This window comes from Calypte anna, chromosome 7, assembly GCF_003957555.1.
Source record: "Calypte anna isolate BGI_N300 chromosome 7, bCalAnn1_v1.p, whole genome shotgun sequence".
Classification (NCBI taxonomy): Eukaryota; Metazoa; Chordata; class Aves; order Apodiformes; family Trochilidae; genus Calypte; species Calypte anna.
Genome location: NC_044253.1, coordinates 12,612,025 through 12,635,726, shown reverse-complemented (window position 1 = coordinate 12,635,726; position 23,702 = coordinate 12,612,025). Strand labels below are relative to the sequence as shown.

The 23,702-nt window shown below is 37.5% G+C and overlaps 1 protein-coding gene across 1 annotated transcript in view; it reads left to right on the top strand.

Moving 5' to 3' along the window:
* Window positions 1–1,175: 1,175 nt before the first annotated feature.
* The window catches only part of RALB (RAS like proto-oncogene B), a 46,591-nt gene continuing 24,064 nt past the window's right edge, over window positions 1,176–23,702 (top strand). The window contains exon 1 of the mRNA XM_030454005.1: window positions 1,176–1,249. The gene's annotated coding sequence lies outside the window, so the exon portion shown is untranslated. The remainder of the gene's footprint in view (window positions 1,250–23,702) is intronic.

Sequence of the window (23,702 nt, the reverse complement as noted above, 5' to 3'; positions counted from 1 at the left end):
GGAAATGATGGCAAACTCTAATATATCACCCATGGGTGGCCTTAATGCTGAGTTTGGAAATTACATAGAAAAAAAAAAACACTGGAAATTTTTAACACAAAAAAGAAATCTGATAGGCAAGCACAATGACTGCCATGACAGAGAATTTAGGAATTCCAAACAGCATAAAACGTTACGTGCTTGAAGGCTGTTGTAAATTTTCATCTGAGAGTTTTATGGGATTATAACAGAAACAAAACTATCCTGACAACTTGAGAAAAAATTAGTGTCTTATTAGATGGGTTGATAAAGCCGGAAAGAGCAGATAAGCTTCCAGAAACACAGGTGTTTCTTGGGATCTGAAATAAAACAGCAAACTCAAAAGCTAAATTCAGGTTAAGAACAATTGTTCTGAGTTAGGATGTCTGCTTTGCTTCAAATGTTTATTAATTTTGTAAAAGTTTCGAATGATGAGCTGGGAAATAAATTCATAATAATATAGCCCTGTAATTGGGCCTTTTAAAACAGGCTTGCAGTTAGAAAGACATCTAAGGAATAAAACTTACCCCAGTAAATCTTCACAAAATCACACTGGCTTTCCATTAGATTTACAAGCCTGTTTGCTTACATTGCTTTAGAAAATACCAGTTGGTTTCTGACCTCACTTAGGTGCTTTAGAAGAGTTTGCTTTCACTGAAAAATGTAATAAACCACTCAGGCTACTGCCATGGGTCATTCCTGCTTACATACACCCAACTGTGGCTATGCTGGGGGCTGATCTATTTCTCTGAACAGACCTGGTTACAAGCTCACAGCTTAGGGTCTGACACACACAGACAACAAACAATGCCAGGAAACACTAAGAAATGCTCTGAGGTGGCACAGCTGTCATACATCTCTTAGGCTAGTCTTAGTAAAGATGTAAACATTGTTCTCTAAGTTTGTAATTTGTATTTATTGAAACTTTTCACTAGACAAGGTAGGGAAGGTGAAGCAGAGAAGTAATATTCTGTTAATGGCCATTCAGGAATTATGAAGCTGTTACTTTTCCAATCATCTACAATGGTTTCCTTGTTTTCAGAATGAGTGCATGATATCATATCCTGAGCCCTTCCCTTTTCTTGCAGCTCTCTGGGGCACCAGGAGGAGTGCAGCTACAGTCATCCTGTGAATTGCTCTGTAATGGTGTAGTGGAGCTGCTTCTGCCCTGTCCTCCTGTCTCTCCTTAGGAAACTACTGCTGCTCCAGGACAAACAACTCTTTAAGCAAGGTGAGTATCAGTTAAGAAAGAAAACAATTTATCTAACTTGTGAAGTTGCATTGGAGAAAGATCACTTCTCTGTGCATTTATATGTGTGTGCAGTTAGGGACACAAGGACATGTGGAAGGAGAACTTGCTCTGTTTTTCCATCACTGGAGGAAAGAGAGGAGAGAGATTCCTGGCCAAGCTGAGGTGAGAAAAGGGACAGTAGCAGTGCCAGAGGCTCTCAGGGTGCAGAGATTGGATTAAAGTTGTGGGATGGGTGTAGGAAAGGGCCAAGATAGATTGAGGCATTGTACCCATTTGCTGTGGAGAGACAGGAAAAATTGGCTGCTAAAATGTATACACAAGCCCATGGCATTGTATTAATGCTGGATGACAAGCACCTCTCTTGTTTATTCTTAATCTTTCTTGACTAATGAATGCAGTAGTACTAGTTAGAAATAAACAAATAAAAGGAGAATGAAAGAACTAGTTTTCTGTACTAATCTTTACTCATCCCTAAAGCATACAGGCCAAGTAAACATTAGCAGTGAGTCACTGATCCTTTTAGTGTAACTACCTAGCCTGTGTTGTAGTGCTTGTTACTTTTGCACTTCTCAGTCTTTAAGCTCTGTAAACATCAAGCTCAAGGCTCTGACATTTTTGGTGGAGGGCCTAAGGTTTGTTTAGATGTCTGCAATGCTAATTTAGAAGCTTGCTAACTATATTAAATATATGTATATAGTTATATTTATAGTACATAAAAAATGTACTGTGATCATCTGCAATTCATAGAAAATGTTACCATGAAAGTAAATAATTGTCTTGCATCCCATGTACCAGATGATATAGTAGAAGTTGCAGTTAAAAGGATAGAAACTGAGTTTTCCTATGCGTGTTGCCCTGGTAAAACTTAATTCCAAAGCTGTAAAAGATTTATGATCATGTTTTATGAAAAAGCCCCTTCTGTTTTGAAGGGAACCAACAGAAAGCAGCAGTGATATTTTTGTGCGTATTTAGGATGATAATAACTGGCTTCAGAAAAGTGCAAGTTGTGTCCTTTCCCCAAACAGTCTCTAGTGAGGCAAGCAACTGTACAGAAACACATAACTTTTGAGTATGTCATTGATCACACTACTTTATACATTTTTTCTTTGCTTACTGTGGTTTTGATCAGTTCATCGATAGGGTAACAGCATGCTAGTAAAAATAATTGCTTTTTGTTATCTACTGAACTGCATTGTGAGGTAAAAATTCCTCTTCACTTGCTGGACCTTCCTCTGTTGCTGATGCAGTTAATTTGATGGCAGAACAAACCTGCCACTTTCTAAAACACATTGATGCTAAGAGTTGAAAAATGCTACAAATGCACTCATGCTGCTTGGTAGCACAGATTGCTGTATTAGCAGCAACCATTACTCCACCTGCTTCAGGGTTCTGCCTCTGATAACAACCTATACAAGGAGCTTCTGATACAGGTGTGAGTCCAGAGTCATCAGCTGTTGAAAAGCCTCACAGGAAGATATATTTCACAGGCTATCATATATTAGGTGACTTGTACTGTGCAACATGAGGGGTTTTTAACTCTTTCACTTCATAAAATATCACAGGGGATATTCACACTTACAGATGTTTATTTCTTGCATTCACTGAGATCTTGGTTCCAACAACGTGATGTGGCAATAAGTTCAGTAAAAAATGTGTAGTTTTAAACAAACATTGTTACTTTTTTTCTTCAGATTTAAATCTGCTGCCTCACTTCCACTAGATGTAAATGTGCTTATACATCATGAGAGAGAGACATTTTTAGCACCTTACTGTGCTCGATTAAAGAAAACCAATGTGTTTTTATTCTTAGTTATAGTTTGGTCTGTCTAGTCTGTGCCTATGTTGGGTTTTTTTATTATTTTTCCAATTTATTAACTATTTTCAAGGGCTTCACCCACAGTTTTTCCTTTAGTTAATTATTTTGTAGTCGTGCTTAAAAATAAATCAAATATGAAAGATATGTGAATTTCCTCTATAAAAAACCCACCCAACTCTGCTCTTGTAATCTATATATGTTTAATGATAAATTTTCCATCACCTTACATTGAAGAAATGTTAGGTGTGCAGCAAATATTTAATTAATCTCACAAAGAACTTGTGAGGTAGGTTCCTTCATTTTACAGGTGAGACAGAGTGAGACAGTTAAATTAAGTGACCTGCTTAATATCACACAGTGAGTCAGTGTTAATGCTGAAAATAGTGTTTATGTCTTGTGGTTCCTTGTCTTGTGTTTTAATCATCAAACCAGACTTAATTTTAAAGTTGAAGGAACTCCTTACATGATTTAAATAATTGTTCTCTATTTAATGTTGGAGTATTATGTTTTAATCAAGTAAGCAGCTGAAATACTTTCACAAGTTTTCCTTGCTTAGGACTTTCTTTAGTCTTTCTTGTTCAGCTATTACTTCAGATACCAGCTGAATATATTTAGTTTACAGTAATCCTGAACTTTAAAACATACATGCAAACAGATCTCCACAAAAAACTAAAGAGCATGTTTAAAACTCTATCCTTCCAATGTAGCAACACTTTTTCATACTCTCGACAGCAGTTCCACTTAGTAATACCCATAGCTTTAATTAATGGAGTACAGTGAAGTTATTGCCCCACAGAAAGCAGAAGATAAACTGCTTGTTACGCTGTCATGAGTACATGAAAATGTAGCCTGAAGCACAAAAGAGCAGTTGCAACTTAAGAAATATCTGCTTAGAAGTGCAGTTTTGAACTATATGCTGTGTCACCCCTGAATAAATTGCTACATAAAGAGGTGTGATCCTTGAAAAGATGTTTAAATTATTAGTAACAGTGTTCAGGTAATAGTATGCTCCAGCAGCTTTATAGCTTTTCTGAGTACAGTCCACATACTTGTTTATGCTGATGGGACATACATAATTTTTTTTTAATCCTTACCATCTTACCTGTTTGCTAGTGTTATTCAGTATAGGAAAGAATAAATGGCCCTGAGATTATGTATGTAGGCATAAAATAAAAAGAGGCTTGGGAGAGGGAATTAAAAAAATAGTATTACTGTGGTTTGCTCCCATTAAACCTGGACATTGACACAGCTGTCTGTTAGACAGCCTTATACAACGCTTTGTATTATGTAGTATTTTTGGTCTGTGAGAGACAAGCAGCATAAGGCTGTGGTCAGCTCCAAGATTTTTATGAAGATGTGCCTATGTAAGGAAAGTGGCCAAAGAAGACAATTCTGTGACTTTCATAGACTTTGAAACCAAGCCCATGAAAGCAATGCAAATAATTGAAAATTCTTCTGTGACTCTTCACTTGTGTAGCTTTTTATCCTTAGTTCCTATTATTAACCCATCAAATGTAAGGCTAATAATGCTTGAGAAGCTGAAAATTTTGATCAAGCATCAGGTAATATTTGTGAAAAACAGGGCTTGACAATATAATTTGCCTAGGTGTTCTCTTCCAGCTGGGGAGTAGAAAGAAAGCTTTGTGATCTGTGTGTCTTGATCCAAACCAGTAGAGGTGAAATATGTGAGCATTCAGTTCACATGCAGGGAATTCATTTCGGCAATGATTCAGCTAATATATTTGAAGAATGAGACAGCTTGAGGAAATCAGAAATTGTTAATAATACTAATTCTGATATCTGAATAATCTGAATGAGAATGGAAGATGCATTTGAGAAGAATTCTGACAAAATACGGGCCTTGAATTTTTAGAGAGTTTTATATATACATATACATATATATATATGAATGACTTGCTTCATCTATTACTGAAGATAATAGGAAACAAGCCACCCTTTATGCTTAAGTAGTCATCATGCTATTTTACATAATAACTTTATTTAAGATCCTACTTTCAGTGAAAACCTCAATGTGTCCTGCCTACTTTAGTAATCTCATTACTAGTCACTGTTCTTTAATAGCTCTGTTGAAGCCTTGTTGTGTTGATCCAGCACAGAAAGAAAACATTTTAGGAATGTCAGTTCTTCAAGCAGTGGGGATTACGGGCATGGTAACAGTACATGTTTGTGAAAGATAAATGCTATCTGCCTTCATTCCCCATGTGATCAGTAGGTAGATGCCATAGTGACACTCTGAAGAGTTAATGTAATTAATATATTATTATATAAATTTGGTTCATAGAATAAAAAAACCAAAACAATATTTGTAGTAATATGGTGCTTATATGTTAAAGACAGAAAATAAAACAGAAAAGAAAGTGAAAAGAAATGCATAATGAGGGAGTTGGCCAGTTTAGTTCCATTATGCAAGCGGAGTGAAATGTACAAAGGTAAGGAATGCCCCAATTAACAAAAAAATTCCAATATCAGTTACCTTAAATTATATTAATTATATTATATTATATTAATTACAAAAAAGTGGAGTTAGCAATGCAGATAAGGTACATTTTTTCCAGCATTCCTTTTTATGTATTAATTATGGCACTGCAAAGATCCAAAAATCTTGGATCGTGCAGCCTGCAAAATACCACTAGCTTATTTCTTGCTGGAACCAGGTACCACAAGGCAAGTACAAGCTGAAACAGTAAATATGGGGAAGGACTTCTCTGTTCAATAAAACAAGCAGTTTCTGCTCAAACTAGTTTTGCTTGGGGAATTAATTTGTGGTTCCAAGTGTCTTTCAGTGCTAACAGCTGAGGAAGGTAGCTCTGGGCCAGATTGTAATGTTCACTCCTTCCTCTAATGGGCGGATGTGTTTAATTAACCATTGATTCTGTGGAAGCAGACATTCTGGCAAACTGTAGGAATGCAAAAGGAGGGAAATCTAAACAGCAGTGAACCTAGGCTCATTCTACATATTTAGTATAGGTAAAGAATGTTAATGTAGACCAATACTCTTTCCTAGGAGACAGGTTTGTATAAGCAACTTCTGTAAAAGAAACTTCACATGGTACCCCTTGTAGGGCTTCCCCACATTTATGTCCCAAGACCCAGCTATGGTTCTATACCCTTGGGCCTCTTGTCTCTCATGTCTGATTAAAACCTGGGCACAGTTCTTCAACTGAAGGTCCCAAAAGCATCTATTCAAGGTGGAAATAATCTGCTTAGTATCTCTTCCTGAGAGCTAAACCTGATGGCCTAGCTGCCTGTTACATGGCCAGCAGTTACTTCTCTAGATCTTGGACAGACCCTTCCCAAAGCTTCCTGTAAAGTGCAGATCTTCAGGTTTATAGCTAATTCTTCAGAAGGCATATGGCAAATCAAATCAAGCTGATATTGTTTGTATAGCATTACTGTTTTTCACTTGAAAAACTGAAGGACTGTAGAATACAATTCATACAAATATAGTGAACTTCCTGGCCACATTGTCTCTTGGCCCTAATCTTTCACTAAAAAATCATGAACTTTGTGTGAGTGTTTTGAAAGCATGAAAATTAGAGCTTATCTTCTCTGACCTTCATCAGCTCCATGTCACAATAGCATCATTGTTTCCTATCTCCTCCCCTTAGTAAGCAGCACCCTCCATTCCTCACTTCCTTTCCAGCCCAAACCTTTCCATGTGATAGACTTTTTTAAGCTCTGCTTTGTCATCTGGTTTTGCTACTGCTGTGATCTAAATGCCAACCTCCTGTCCTGCTTGTCTCAGTCTCCGACAGCCAAGACCCTGTTTTTAACCAAAATGCACCTTTTAAACTTGAATGATGGATATTCCTTCTACTCTTGTAGACTTACAGATAAGATACATTCCCAACTGACAGAAATATTTAGGTTACAGCATTTTTCTTACTAAAACCACACTGTAGAAACACAGTATAAATCACAGTCACAAACAGTACTTTTCCTACCTCAGCACTGTGGTGCAGAACCCTTTCCTACATAATACTGAGCAACCATCTCCACATTGCCACAGTATATAGAACTATTGTTAAGGCTGCAGTTAAATATGAAGTTCCTAATCCCAGGCTTTGCCCACTGAGTTTCTGTTCCACTATGGAGAGTTGTGGCAACAAATGGGGTAACCAAGGAAAATAAAACTGGCTACATTTGTCAGGATTATGAGTTTAATATAATTATTCACCTTGTTTACACTGGTCTCTGTTTGTTTCTACTAAGGACTGATGACTCCAAAAGCCATAAACCGTGTGTTAAGTTCTTGGGTGATGACAGTTTCCTTTTTAATGTTGCCCAGTGTCTGAGGTTATTGAGATAGGAATGTGCAGGTTTGCTGTGAGCAGAGAGTGTCCTATTACTCTGAGGGCAGAGTAGGAGTCTGTGCCTGGACACAGGTGGTGATTTCCTAAAGCTCTTAGCATCAGCCAAACTCACAGCACAATCAGTGGATGTAGTTAGGCTGACACATTACCTTCTGAAATTCTTTACCATGCAGCTCACTGGCCAAATCTGCTCTGCAGGGTATTCTGTCTGTCCTGAAACACCTTTTCTTTGGAAATTTCAAGGAGTAAACTGCTGCCTTATCCCAAAGAGAATGAATGGAGGGAGGATGCTTCTTCCCTGTGCTTCTGAAAGCTGGACAAGAATAGCACCCTGATACAGACGAATTGCTGCTGTGTTTCTGTCTAAATGAGCTGCTGTTGGTTGTCAGTGGCCTGTCCTTAAACTGGTATCTGACTCATGAAGCCCCAGGGGCTTGACTGTCCCATTAATACACTTAATGTTGTGGTAGGTACCACTCACAGAGAAGGAATGTATTTCTTTGTATTTGTGTTCTTTGTATTTGTGTCTCTCTTTTCTTTGGCCATCTGCATGTGATGCATGACTCAATTTCCATGCACAGTTGTTGGAATTATGGTTTTCTTGTAATTATGGAAATAATTTCAGTAACTGTGATTTCTGTATGCATACAAGGGTACAGGATCTCTGGGGTTAATCTTGCAGGATTTTTATTCAAGGGAATATGTTCAGCAGGTTGTGGGTCCTATCTTCCTTCAGGACAGGAAGCATAGATGAGAGGTGGCAAGAAGTTGCTGTCCTTGGAGCTGATAGCAAAGCTCATTTGCTAGTGGGAAAAGGCACCATTCTGAGCTAATGTGAAGATTAAAAGCCAATGGAAAGAATTACAGTATCAGCTTAATTTTAACATCATTTAAGTATAAATTATCAAAAATCAAATCTCTCACTTAAATACAAGTTGAAACAATTACTTTATCTTCAGGGAGACTCTCTAAGTAATTGAGATGGATTGAAATCTCAGCTGAAACTTCTGCTTGAAGGAAAGTGCTACTGGATGTGTAGCTTGGTTTCAGTAACTAACTGGCAGCTAGTTACAATACAGGGGAAAGGTACATTAACTTTCAGTCAAGCTAAGGGGGTACTTCTGATTTTGATAGATGGCAGTTAATTACATTTTTCCTCTTTGGAAGATGCATACATTTCTTTCTTTTGTTAGCATGCCTGATAATAGAAGGGAATTTTTCTGAGGGTAGTCTTGGAACAAAACTGCAGCTCCAGGCGCTCTGTAAGAAGCCAAATACAAGGGAAGGGTGGAGTGAAGTTGCTATTTGATAATAGCAATAGTCTACAAGAAAGTTTCCTTATCTCTCTTCAATACTTGTTTTTCAGAAAGTAACTGATGAAAAGGCAGGAAAATTCTGCTGTAAATTCTTTTATGATAAGCCTTTTTGGAAGAAATCACAATGCTATCTTAATTCAAATCCTTCCTAAGATGCATTTCCTCCATAAAGTGTTTCTATGCTAATCCACTAGGCGTTGCTATTTACATCTTTAAAGGAAAAAAAGTATTTAACCTGGACTGATTGTAGATCACGAATTACTAACTGTATGCATGTCCCATAGAAAAGTGTGGTCCATGGAAAGAATCTATTGTCTCCTGGCAGCAGTACTTTCTATTGTTTTTATTTCTTACTGTTGATTGTAATCTCAACAGGGAAGGGTCGTTTGTCTTTATGCACCTCTAAGGCATCATATATGTCTGCAACTTTATGCAAATTACTGAAGATCAAGAAGGAAAAAAGAAGTAATTTTACAATACAAATTAGCTTTGCCTTGTATTCCACTCTGTCATCCCAACGTAAATCCAGATTTGGTTTTGAAGTCATTGGGGTGGAATATGACACAGAGCAGACTGAAGGGGGGGGAGAAGGCCACGAATGCTGAATCTAAGAGATTCAATACCGTTATCTTACACTACACAAACACTAACTAACCCATCTTCTCTCCAGGGCATGATGACTCTATGCTACTTTGTGCTATAGGCTGCTAATACAACACAGAAATGCACATCTACTGCTTCTATTAAAAAAGCTGTTTCCAAACCAGGAATTATTATAGCTAGTGAGGTCACAGTAGTTTCAAACAAGGTCACAAGCTACATTAAATTCAATTTGATCACACATTTATGCTAATATTTGGGGTTGCATTGAAGTCTTGCTCTACAATAGCAATTATTTGCATTAAAAAAATTAAGGAACTACTGTGTTTTAGACTTTAAAAGACTGGGTGGAGACATTATTTCCTCTGAGTCATCAGCAGGAAAAGTCCCTTATTACAGGGGTGAATCATGTGAACACCAGAGATACAATTGAAATAAAATCACTACAACTTTGAGTATATTAAAATCTTCTGATAAAGCATATTTCAAGCCCAAAGGTATCAAGACCATTGGTTTCTGAAATTGTATGTAATCTATATGTCCAAAATACTATGTTGCTATAATAATTATCATAACAAAGTTAGCTATAGATCAGTTCTTCAAAACCAAAATACACTCACCGCTAGGTAAAACATGGGATTTATTTATGCATACAACAGATGAGAAGAAAGAAATAAGGTTATTACATCTCAGAAATGACTGGACCCCCTTGTTTTTTAGCAGTGTGTGCATATGTGTGCTGGAATCTGGCAAGGAAGCCCTGCCAGTAATGGCATGGGATATGTTAGAGGCAGCAAGCTGAGAGCCGGGAAGGAAGGCAATATTTCCTGATACTCATTAGCAAGCTCAGAGGAAGGAGAACATCCTGCCCAGTCATGCTGTATCAGCTAGACAGTCCCTGTTAACACAGCAAATCTTTTAACTATCTGTGTTTAAAGAGAATGATTTTCATATTGGGTTAGGAAAGAGAAGCCATGATTTTGTACATGTGCAAAGCACCCACTGAACTTTACTCTCCTATTCTGTGACTTCTTAATTTGCACAAGGGAGCTTTAAAATTGAGTACATGAGGATTTACCTGTCTTTGTTTTGTCTCCCTTAATCAAGCACACTTGGTCAGTTTTCACTTTTTTATTTAGGCCTCAACTTAAATATTTAGACCGTTTCCCTCCAAAATCCTGAGCTGAGAACTTTCATTCTTACAGATGCACAGCTACTGAGTACCATTTGTTAAGCTGTGACCTCAAGTACATTTAGTGTGACTAAATAGCAGAGTTTTCAGTGGATTCAGTTGTCTAACAGCATTTAGGCAAAATGATACAAAATGTAGTTTAAGTGACAGATTTAAAGCTGTCATCTTCATGGGGCAATCCACATGGAAGTTATTATCAGCAACATTAAATGGGAAAAACACTTTAAAAACCTTTGTTAAATAATATAAATTGAAATTTGTATATGCTCAAGCCAATGTAAATAACAAATCATACAAACCAGATAAAACCCAAAACACACAAAAAAACCCCCAGCAGATACCTTATAAAGGAAAAACAAAGAAGAATGCTGATGTTAAGCTAAAGTCTCATTTGTTAGGCTGTTTCATTACGTTTAGTGTTACCATTTATCAAGGACTTTCAAGCCAAGGTCTGAGAGTTCTTCCCTTTGTGTTTATAACTCTGACTGTTACAGTTTTAACTCTCACTCTTCGCTAAACTTTCTCTCCTAAAACTTTTCTAGCCCACATTATTTCTGGTCAGATTTGAATCAGCAAAGCAGAACATTTCCTGTCCTTGGGGGATGAATCTACACTGGATATTAGGAGCCAGTGTCAGCACTAACAGGATGCAGACCAGGAAACTACACATTTTATTAACAGGAACTAGAATAAGAATGGCAAAGTTCTGGCAGAATTAGAACGAAATGAAATGTTTGTACATGGAACAGAATAAGAACTGAAACAAACAAAGAAAAATATATAACTAAACCAGTATGGTAGATTTGGAAACTGTCAGGAGCTTATTAGAAAGAGCTTAAACTCAAAACCTATGATTACAATGAAAGCTAGAGCTGCCTACCTAACTTGAGCTATGTCTCTGGCATGTTGAAAAAGTCTTCTTTGATGAATTGAGAGTACAAATGAGTTATGTACTGGAGCCACATGCCATTGACACTCGGCTGACAAATGAACGGTCAAAAGTCTGAAACATAACAAAAATGGAGCTAGAATTAATATTGGTCAATAAGAATAAAAATTGACTCGAGTTCTCCTGCTGGAACACAAGGAATGCTTCTTGGGGAGCTACAAGTACACATGGACCAAAACACAAAACATATGTAGTTCTGTGGATCTAAAATAATACCAGTAGTAGCCACAAGTGTGGTGCCATCTAATGTACCATGTCTCTATCTGCTGTTCAGCACTGCCTAGTTTAGACTTGGATGTTTTCATCTCTCTTCCAGCAGCTACTCAGGAGACTCCTCACATTCCAAACTTATGATAGATCAACAAGCATGGTTGTTGGAAAATTGCTAGATTAAGTAGGAATGAACATAGAAAAAAAATCTGACATACATTGGTCAGCTTTACAGGCTGGGCTTCCTGTTAATTATGACTGAGTGAAGTCTTTAACAGAGATAGGTGGGCATGGTCTTCCACTATCTGTCCAGAAAAGCATAAAAGCTTCCATTTCTTCCAGCAAAAAAGGACACATATTTAGCTTGAGCGATATGGAAACCATCATTTTGTAAAATTAAATTTCATAGCCTTTTTCATTACCAATTTGTGACCTTGAGATCTATACAATCATGCAGTGTCTTCCTTTATGACAGCTGCACATTTATGACTAGTAACTTGGTTAAGGGAACAGCCCTTTCATTATAAGCTTCTAAAAGGGAGGAGATTAAAATTGCTGATGAAATTGATGTCCTAGGTGCAGCAACCAAGGACAAAACATGGCAATCACACCTACTTGTTTTTACACTTGCACATTTTGGGAACTGCCAGGAAAGATTACTTTTGATTTATACCTATTTCTGAGAAGCAAGACCTGATAATTACCAGGTAGTTCACTTGTGTCATGCAATAGCTATGCCATAAGCAAATAGTTAAATTATAAGACAGAGTCTACTTGTGTGTGGAGTCACGCCATGAAAATGGTTGTAAACCAAGCTGGAAAGCTCTGGGGATGTGTGTGTTTCCTACAGACATTGAATAAATCCTGTTGTCTGTTAACTAGAATATAAACGCATGTATCCAAAGTAGCTTGAGGGCCTCTGGAACAATATTAGAATGATTCCTATATTTTAATGCAGATAATAAGTTCCTCTAAAACAGGTCAGAGTTCTAGCTGAACCTTTTATTTCTGTTTGCAAAATAGTGCCCCATCACAGGATTTGAATTTCTTTCATGCTGCAGTCTTCTTATTTTTTAACTGTCAAGAACTAAGAAATAAAATTGCCATAAAGATACACAGAACCCTAACAACAGAAAAGCTTAGTAATTGCTTAGTGTACACTATGGCTTAGTGTACTGAAAATTTCTGTAAGAATCACAGCTATCTCTGGGCAAGGAATTCTAGAAATAATTATATAGATAAGATAATTTTTAGCCAACTATTAAAGATGAGCCCTGAAGTTTAAGGAAAATTGAACTCTATATCCAGCCTTTGTACCTTAGCACTGCAGCCCCTTCTACCATGATCCAGAGTACATTTAGAAATGGAAGCTTAGACCTATCTCCATCCATATCAAACAACAAACCAATAAATTGTAAATCAGCTAAGTGGAAAAGGAACTGAGTTTTACCATCTTTTCCTCAATGGAAAGCTTCCCAAGTTATCCCCAGAAAACTCTTGGTGAGATTTAAGAAAAGCCACAAGGAAACTGTTGCTGAGCCTTCAGTGCTGAGAAGTCAAAGGAGCCCAGCTGATCCAAACAAAGGATTCTTTACATGCTAATCAAAAGAGAGATTCAGCAGGTGGCCACATTGCTTAGGCTCTGTGAAAAGAAACTGAAATGCCAGAATTACATTGAGCTGAATCTAGCATGGACGTGACATGACTATTGCATTTTCTGTTTGACAGAATGGGTATCTTCAGCCACAACAGCTAAGTCCACAGCATTTTTGCTTTCCAAAGAGCATGAAAGAATGCTGTTTCTTGGAAGGAAGTGGCAGCTGCCACAAGGACTATAATAATATCTCAGACCTGCTCTATGTAAATGTCTTTTTTTAAATTTAGGAGGAAATAATTTGTTGTGGCTTAAAGCAACTGCTAAGAAAAAACAAACTGCAAAACATTTTATCTTCCATTTACTTTGCTTATTCCCAGCTATGTACCTGCCTCTTACCTCTTCTGTGTTACATCCTAAATGAGCTGCAGGTGTTAAATGGAAGAGTTAAGATCACCAACTTTACCATCACTCCCTTAGAACAGAAGCAGCCTTTGGCAAAAGGACTGGGAAGACCTCCAGAAAAGTAGCATCTTATGCCATTACAGTAAGATTCTGTAACACTCTTAGATCTCTTCTCTGAATGTAATCTATTCAAGCCAACAAGTTCAGTAGAAAGCTGATAGGAAATGACTTAGGACAAGGATATCTTGTAAATTCTGCCCTTCTCCATAAAATGAAAGAGAAGGAAGGCGAGAGTAGCAGTCTTTCCTTTCGAATCACAGGAAGATTTGTATGCAAAGTCTGAGGAGATACAGGCTCTAGCCAACATGTAGTAAACTAGACATTAGCTTCCTCCTCTTCTATAAGATTTCAGTACAAATCACCTCAGGAAAATACCCCAAATATTCACAAAAGACTCTTACACTAGCCAAGGGATATACTTAGTCCTTGCTGAAGCTGATCTATTTTACTTGGAATACAATTCACTAAACCAGAAACACTACAAACAAGAGTGATATATCTTATCTAAAAGTTACAGCAGACAGTAAACATAAACACTAACATGCTCTCATAAAGATGTCACAATTTATATTGACTATACTGGTGGCATCCATGTCTCTACTGTTCTAGATTTCATGGGTCTGTATTATCTGTTTGGCATTGCCCATCTTTTTCTGTGAACCAGGCACAGTATAAATAACCAGTGCTAGTTTTAAACCTTACAACTAACTTGCAGTGAAACATGTAGCAGCTTAAGCTTGAGCTTTGCAGACTAAAGTCTTCCATTGATCTGCAGAAAGAAAAAAATTGTTTTTTCCTTTATGCTGTGTACCTGCACATACCACTTGTCATCTGCAGAAACCATTTCTTGAAGGGAATTTACTTCTTTTTTTCTATTAATCTCAAAGACTGATTATCACAATGCTTCAATATGAAGTTGATTTTTACACTATATAAACTGTCCTGAGACCAACAGTTAATTTGTCATGCACCACCAAACATCTTAAAGCAACTCAGATTTCTCAACTGGCATTGAAAGCTTCCAGAATAGTCCTGACCTAACTGATTGGTTTTCATCTTTTCTCTCATTCCAATAATATAACTGTTTATATCCAAAGCTAAAGGCAAAGAAAAAATAATCAATGACACTGAAAACAGCATGAAAAAAAAATCACCATAAAATCCAGTGCACAGAGACACCAGTGTCTCAGATGGTGCTGCTTGTAATCAGATCACTATTTTCTGGGCTAATTCTACATTTTCTGTTCTGAAAGATTCCACGTTAATTTTGATGCAGTGTGCTTTGCTTCTAGAGAACTGAAAGACTGAATTAGGGGCCACCTTCTGCATTATCTGACCATTCCTGTAGCAATTTAAATCTATATCAATTGCCATTTAGCATTTTAAAGATGTTTTCACAAATAGTAATCTGTACAGAAGAAAGCAGGTAGGGGAAAAGCAAGCCTTGTATGTCTTATGACCTGGTTGTACTGCTGGTTAAAATGCTAGAGCACTATGGCATAGCAAAAGGGAAAGCCTTAAAAAAGAAAAAGAGTTATAAGGGAATATGGTTATGTGAGCCACACACATGAAACCAATTATTTTTCTGCTACTGAAAGTCTGATCATAAAAAATTAAGCTAAAGGTCTGTTGTTGCCCTCCAACATCACCCACCTTGAGGATGAAATTTATGCCTGTAATTTTGAAAAGTCAAAGTTTGATTTATTGTTCTCTGAAAGGTTGTGCAACGCTTCTTACTAAAGATCTCAAAGTTACACAAAGGTTGTTTGTATGATAAAAGGCAATCATAGTTCTGAAAGACTCTCAGAAGATGTAAACAAAGTTTGGGCTTATTATTTACTGTAATTTTTTTTTCACTGTCTAGATGGAACTTCTTAATTTGCATTAGGAGTATATGGCAGTAGTACAGGTACAGATCTGAAGTATGTCATATATACATATTCTGCTCTATGATAATATTAAATCAAGTAAAAAAGATTTGAGAAAGCCAAGATATAACACTATTCAGTAAACTGTAGTTAATAAAAAAATGTCCAAAAAAGCCATTATTTGGCCATTCTGCTTTAGGGCAGAAAATCCATAACACAGCTTTCAAGATGTTAAAACATCCCTGTAATGAAAGGAAAAAGACAAGTCTGAATTAAAGCAAATGTTTACTGCTGTCCAGCAAACAGTACATTTTAGGCTGCAAATATCAGAGGGATTTAAGATTTCAGTCACTTATTTTGAGAAGATTAGTTTATGTTGAAGGGCTTGTAAGTACCTAACACAGTTCTCTGTGCTGCAAAACAGTGTAGCTCCAATGAAATTTGGGAAACAACATCATTTCTGACCCTTAAGCATGATTTTAGTTGTGTCTAATCACAATAGCTTCAATTTTTAAATTATATATGGATATATACATATGTATGCAGATATATGTTGCATATACACATCTACTCAAAGGTTCTTGTCTGCTTTTATTGAACCATTGCTCACTCATTATCCACAGCATCAGAAATCTCAACTCAGAACTTTGTGACTCTTGAAATTATTTCAGTTTTTTATTTGAATTCAGTGCTTTATGGTTCTCCAGAAATAAATCATAATGAAATCACAGAACCTGGGGGTTGAAGAGAAGTCTGGGCTTTGGGCTTGCAGTGCCCTGATGGAGTTCCATACTCATAATCTGGCCTCTTGTTGCCTGAGGACCCCCACAAACCAGTACTGCTCCTCCCAAGCTTCTTCATGGAAAGAAAATAAAAGAGGAGAGGCTTTTTGTAGACTGTGTTAGGTTATCAACCACAAGGGACTTGTCTTTGCTAGAGAAGAACACTGTGTAAACTAACACAAGAACATTCAGCTCAATAGTGAAAATTTTCTCAAATGCAGTAATATTATTATGTGACTATATTGTGTTCTTAGCAAGCTCTGTAATGGAGAATAAAGTAATGTCATAACAATAGGATCCTTACAGTAGCATATTTGTAGACCCACAAACTTACTTATAAACTTCAGTAGTGGAACAAGGTCCTAAAATTTTAATTCCCTACTTTACTCACTTTTTGAGGCATTCACCTCTGGGTTGAAAAACATCAAGTAATGAACAATGAAGCCTTAAATCGTGGAAGTTTAGTGAGTAAAGAATGTGTAGCAAAGTGCAGCTGAAGAGGAATTTTGGAAGACAAAATTTGTAGCCATTTGTTTCACCATCCAAACCACTTCATATACAGCTTGGATTTTCCATTCAAGTTCATATTCTGACCTTCTATAATTCAGATTTGCCAGCCTGATAGTGCCAGATTATGTTGTAGGTGCAAGGAAAGTCTGATATTTTTAGCCACAGGGATATATCAGAGTTAATTCTAGAAGGTGTGCCATTGATGGATATGTAAAATACTATAATAACAATAATTAACTTCATTTTAAAAAACCGGTCCCAAGATCCCTCTTACAAGTTTTGAGGTGCTTGGGAAAAAAACATCCTCTATTGTTGCATGAACAGTAAAGGAGCATCAAAGCTTCCAAATGTTTGCAATAGATGTGATTAGACATTGAAGAGAGAGAACTGCATTGATAATAGTGAAGATAACAGACTAAATATGACAGGCACTTATGGCATAAGAATATGTTTGCATTAAAAATGCTCTTTAAATTTGCAGAACATGCTAACCTCATTCTAATGTACATCAGCTTAATTAGAGATTGTAGACAGAATTAGGTACTGAAAATTGTATCATTTTAATTGTCAAATCTTCTTTCTGAAGTATTGGTCCTGTCCTGCTACAATGCTGGTTGCTATTGAAGATAGTAATTTTCATTATTAATTTAATATGTCAGTGATTTCCTCTGTGTTTTAAAATAAGGGACACAAGATCTGTTAGTGTTACTTTTTTTTTAAAGCATGCTCAGATCACTCTCCAACAGCACCTGTCCAACGAGGTAGCACTGGTCAACTCAGGTAAATTCTCAGTAATGTCTGCTGCTTAATTATTGTGGAAAAAATATCCTCCCTTATCTATTTCTGGAATAATTACAGCTTTTAAGCAACTGGCTTTGTTGTGATAATCACATTCAACTTTATTGGTGAGACACTACAGTACATTTTCTAACCTACATGTAACTGGTAAAGTCGAAGTTGACATATCTGCTCTTCAGGGAATGTGGGCCAGCTGAAGGGAGTCCAAAGAAGAGAGTGACTGGAAGTTAGGAAACATGACCTATTAAAACCAACTGAAATACAGGTGTTACTTAAAGGAAGACAAAAAATCTGAGGAGAAAAAAGTTTTTTTAATCTTTAGCAGATTGATGCAAAAAGGAAAAAATAATCTGATTGCTATGTCCAGTATGCAACTAATCAATATACTTAAATTTCAGTAAGTGATATTTAAGGTAAATGTCATTGATTTTTTCTTATGACAGAGTAATCCAATTATTTTGGTGATACCCTGGTGATTCCACAAGCTTAATTGCTTTAGAAAACATACATGCCAAAAATTATATCCATATCGCTGATCTTGCCTTTGGGCCATGAAATAAGACTACCTGACCTCTCATGATTCACTTGAGACCTTTTCTTTTCTTTTGATTCTTAGCTACCAAGATATTTACAATCAACTTAGCTCCTTCTGTACAGGTTCCAAGATCCTAAACCTAGATCAGGCCTAAATCAGGCCCTAAATCTGTCATGCTGTTGATAATCATGACGACCAGAAGTGTAACACCTGTAAAACTGGAATGTGAAATCCCTTACTTCAGAAAATGCCAGTGAGATCTCCTTAAAAATGACCTTGTGATACGATCCTGACAAATCCCAGGTGTATCAGAAACAGAAAGGTGATTTGGTAGTGAACTTTATTTTAGTGTGGTGACTTCCTGGTGTCTGTAGCAAAAATAAAGTACATATAGTCAAAAAGGCAAAAACTCCTACAAGCCTAAAACCACAGTCATATTTCATTTACTACAATTTTTTTTCCGACATATTTTAGTTCACTAGTTTATGAGTTTTGAATGCCAAAAATTATAAATCATGGCAAGGTCAGCTCCCTTCTCTTATGTATATAAATAATGCAGTTCTTGGTAGACTGCTGATCTATGCCCCAAAAAGAAGATAATCTTTGACTAAATTATTTTTATTTTAGAAAAAACTCCATTTGAGTGCACATTTTGTACATGTCCTTCTTCTGACTTCTTCTCTGAGCCTAGATTAATTCTGGCAATGGAACTCTGCACATTTTAAAAATATTGTATTTTGAGAATAAATAGGACATCACAGCATCCTATATAATCCAATAGCTGGTTTTTTCTCTGTTCTCCCCAGTTAGTTTTCTTCTGTTTCTCCAGTTTTATGCTAGCATTGATTTTGATTTAAAAATGTTTTTTTAAATAGAATAAATACCCCAGTGGCTTTAGATTGAATAAATGAGTAAAAAATTACAGGACTGGTAACCTTCACTGAGCCATTGCTTTGTGCTGCACAGGCACTGGCTGGGTGTAACTAAGAACTCCTTCGGAAAATGACAAAACCTCCCTGTTGCTTTAACCTGTTCTTACTGTTGTTACTGGCTCAGGCTCCGTTCTGGAGCTACGGTGCCACCACTTCTTTCTCCACTGACCCCTGATTTCTTGCTCTTTTTCTGTCTCAGTTTGTAAACAGAGGCTGGAGTGAAAGTTGTGAATCAGGTACCTATCTTGAAGCTGTCCCTCATGAGCATTCAGATGTCTGCAGAAAAGAGAATCTGCTTCTTGTTTCTGTTATTGCCAGAGAATGTAAATGACATCTCCAAATCTGCAAAGACTGCCTACGTAGCACTGATTCCTTTGCAATTCAGGATCCTCCCTCCAAGTTCCTCATCAGTTTATTTGCCCTTTTCTACTATCACATATTTCCTGTATGAACAGGGAATTCCTTCTGTCCATCATTTGCTGCCTGCTAGGCCTTACAGTTCCTCGAATACATTTTTCCTGAACTGGCTCCTTTCTGTGCTTCTCTCACAGTCACTTGTGCAGGTAGATAAATAAGTACAGCCAGAGCTACTATAAAATACTGTCAAAAGAGAGCAAGGTATGGGGATGGTGTTTACACAAACACTGTTAACACTGTACAGGTATAAACAACAGAAACAGGGGCGAAGGCAACTGGCAGTCACATTTAGCATGAACAGGAAATGAATTTAGCATTATAGGAAAGAAGAGGGAGATAACAGTGGTACCCTCTCTCCCCTCAGCCAGTGGTGGATGTGATAATCCAAGGGACTGAATCAATAGATCCCCTGAAGTTCACAAAATTCCCTTCTTGCCTGTAGCACTTGGGCTAGGTTTGGTGAGCCACAACCCATCCTAATAGCAATGGATCTACTACCATCTTTTCCATTTGATTCTTTATATACATTTCCTTGATTTTCTTTGTCAAACAAAACAAAACAAAGCAAAAAAAAAAAAAAACCAAACAAACCCTGAATGATCTATATATCTGGGATTTATCCCAGATTATCTCATCTCTAGTTTCCAGAACTAATTTCAGCTAACTGGTTTCACACAACCATCTTTCAGAATATATTTCTACTTATAAAATAGAACTGCTCAGAAGGGAATTATAAGTCCTAATCTTTGCAAAGAAAAAGAAATTGTTGCTCATCAGCCCACCACACTTACTGTTCTTCTGTTGTTCATGACTCTAGCAGTGACAAAGGACTCTATGCCATGTCATGTTCTTAGTGAGCAAGAAACTAAATGCATGAATCAAAAACACTATCCCTATCTCTAAGAATACTAGTTTAAGGCATATTCTGGCATGATAAATTAACAGCTGGAGAGAATTTTTTCCATCTCTACTGAAATCTTACTTGTTTAGAAAGTGATTGTTCATTGTCTGCAAAGCACTTAGAATAAATGAAATGCAATATAAATGGCAATGAAAAGGATTTTCTCCCCTAAATTGTTCTATAGAATTTTTCTTCTTAAAGTACTGAAGCAAAAATACATCTGCAACACCTATGGTAACCATGGAGATCGGACCAGGCAACCTGCATAATGATTCAAAATGTGGCATCAGACAAATGTTCTTTGTCATGATTAGGTCACTACAGAGAAGCAGGTTTCCTCTAAACAGTTTGCAGAAGCAAGACAGATGTGGTTAGTTACTCAACCCTCTTTTTTGCAAGGGGGGAAGGGAAAGTGTCAGCTCTGTGGTACGGGCAGCAGACTAATACAGTGTTTGGTTTGAAGAGACCTGGCTTCCCACATTCTTGATAGTTAGTTTCCTCAGAGATATGATTTTCTGAAAATGTTTATCTTCTATGAGTCCCACCATGTTGCCAGCACAACTTGAAGGATGGTCATGGGGACACATAGTTTCAGAATAAGTAGGAAACGGTTCTAATTAATTTGGACTTTTTTTTTCCCCCTAGGACTACATACAAAATGTACAAATGTTCAAAATCTGCCTTAAAAACAGTCCATACACAACGCCAGAAATACTAAGATTTGAGTAATTTAAGTGTTAGCTATAAAACAGCATTCCGTCACATTTGGCAATGTTTCTTTCTCTGCATGGATGGCATCGAATAGTAAATAGCTTTCCGTCTGCCAGCTTCTAATGCAGGATGAATATTGATGTTCTTAATTTATTACATCCTATAACACTTAGGGGAAGAATTGCTGGAATTGAGACATTTCTGAAAAAAAGAAAGTAACTTTTCCACCTAAGAGGTTAACTTATTTCTGGTGTTTTGCAGTTTGAGTTAGGAGGAGAAACATGATGATGCAAGAATTATGCCAATTATGTTTACTTACAAACAAAGTAGAAAACAAAGTAGAAAGATGAAATTCTGAGCATACTTCCTTTTTATGTAGTCCCAAGGTACTCAGCTGTTTGTCAGAGCCACACACCTACTTTTTCTGCTTCTATAACTACTTTTTTTTTCAATTCCTGGCATTTTTTGCCAAGCCTGAAATTAAAGATTATAGTAAATCTCTTTCCAATTCCTCCTCCTCCTATATTTTATTTTGTTTTGGCAATAGGCCACTGTTTCACCTATCACTTTTATAAAGCTGGATTGCCTTTTTTCTCATTTATTGCCTATTTTCTCATTTTCTCATTTATTTTAAGTGTCAGGCCTTTTTTATGCTCTCCAGTTTTAAAACACCATTTCACCTAGCCATCAATGGATAGAGGTAGAAAGTAATTAATTCTTTCCCTTTCTTTTCTGGAGGAGGCTACAGAGACACCCAACATGAAAGCAGAAGTTAACACAACTACTTAACCTATTACTTCTGTCCCAGATTATCTGAACACCCAGAAGTCAGTAATACCAATGACTTCCATCATTTCCCAAAGTGAAAGTTATCATCTATAGCGATGTTTTTCTAGAAGGAAGAATTTTGCCAAACATATTCACTCCAACCTCAATGTGTGGAATTTAAATAGGTCAACATTTAAAGCTAAAAAAAAAATAACCAAGTTAAAGCAGCAAGACGATGCTGTTTTATTTTCTAACTGGGAAGTTAACTATGTCTGACTGTGTGATGGTAATATTAGAACTGGAAAGAAAGAATTTGGATTTAGGACTGAGAAAGATTTGAAGAGAAAAATGCAGTAAATATAGCAATAGCTATTTTTTTCCCCTGAGCAGTTAAAATTACTCTGTGCTGCACACACATAACAGGATTGCAGTTCAGTGATTTAATAAAACACAGCTCTCAACACTTATGAGGAGAAACAGGGACATTTCCATTCTTTTGCCTTCTGTTATCAAAATTATTAACTTCTGCAGTCATTAGTAGAATCTGCACAATACTGATTGTGTACTTAAGAGCCCTGCCTAATTTATTTTGGGTCAAAACAGCCTACAGGGTTTACAAGCTCACCTTCCCAAGTGGGGCTCTGCACCAGGCTCTTGGGGGACATTAATGTTACATCAACTCCCCACAGGCTCCTTGTCCTCATAAACAATCAATAGCAGGTGGACAGCCTTTTCCTGCTGCTCTTTGGCTGCTCTCTTAGCAGGACTGGATCCTTCTCAGCAGCCCAAACACACCTCATAGAATTGTTTGGGGTAAGACCTTTAAGATCAAGTCCAACTGCTAACCCATCGTGCTGCAAAATCCACCACTAAACCAGGTCCTCAGGCACCACATCTACATATCTTTCAAATGCCTCCAGGGATGGTGACTTCACCATTTCACTGGGCAGCCCACAGAATCACAGAATGTCAGGGGTTGGAAGGGATCTCAAGAGATCATTGAGTCCAACCCCCTGCCAGGACAGGATCTCCTGGTGCAGGTCACACAGGAACCTGTCCAGGTGGGTGTGAATGTCTCCAGGGAAGGAGACTCCACAGCCTCTCTGGGCAGCCTGTGCCAGTGCTCTGTCACCCTCACACTGAAAAAGCTTTTTTTATATTTATGCTGAACCTTCTATGCTCCCACTTGAACCCATTACTCCTAGTCCTATGGTGGGACAGCACTGACACGTTTCAGTGCCTGACAACCCCTTCAGTGAAGAAACTTTTCCTAATATTCAACCAAAACCTCCTCTGGTGCCATTTGAGGCTCTTTCCTTTTATTTTGACATTTATTACTAGGGAGAAGAGACCAACACCACCTTCTTTTCAGGTTGTTGCAGAGAACAAGGTCCCCCTTTCAGCCTCCTTTTCTCCAGGCTATACAACCCCACTTCCCTCAGCTGCTGCTCATAAAACTCGTGCTCTAGACCCTTCACCAGCTTGGTTGCCCTTCTCTGCCCACACTCCAGCACCCCAAATGCCTCTCTTGCTGTGAGGGGCCCAGAACTGAACCCAGGATTCAAGGTGTGGCCCCTTCAGTGCTGAGTACAGTAGGACGATCACCTCCCTACTTCTGCTGGCCACCTTATTGCTGATACAAGCCGGGATGCTGTTGGCCTTCTTGGCCACCTGGACACACCGGTGGCTCACATCCCGCTGGCTGCTGACCAACACTCCCGGGTCCTTTCCCAC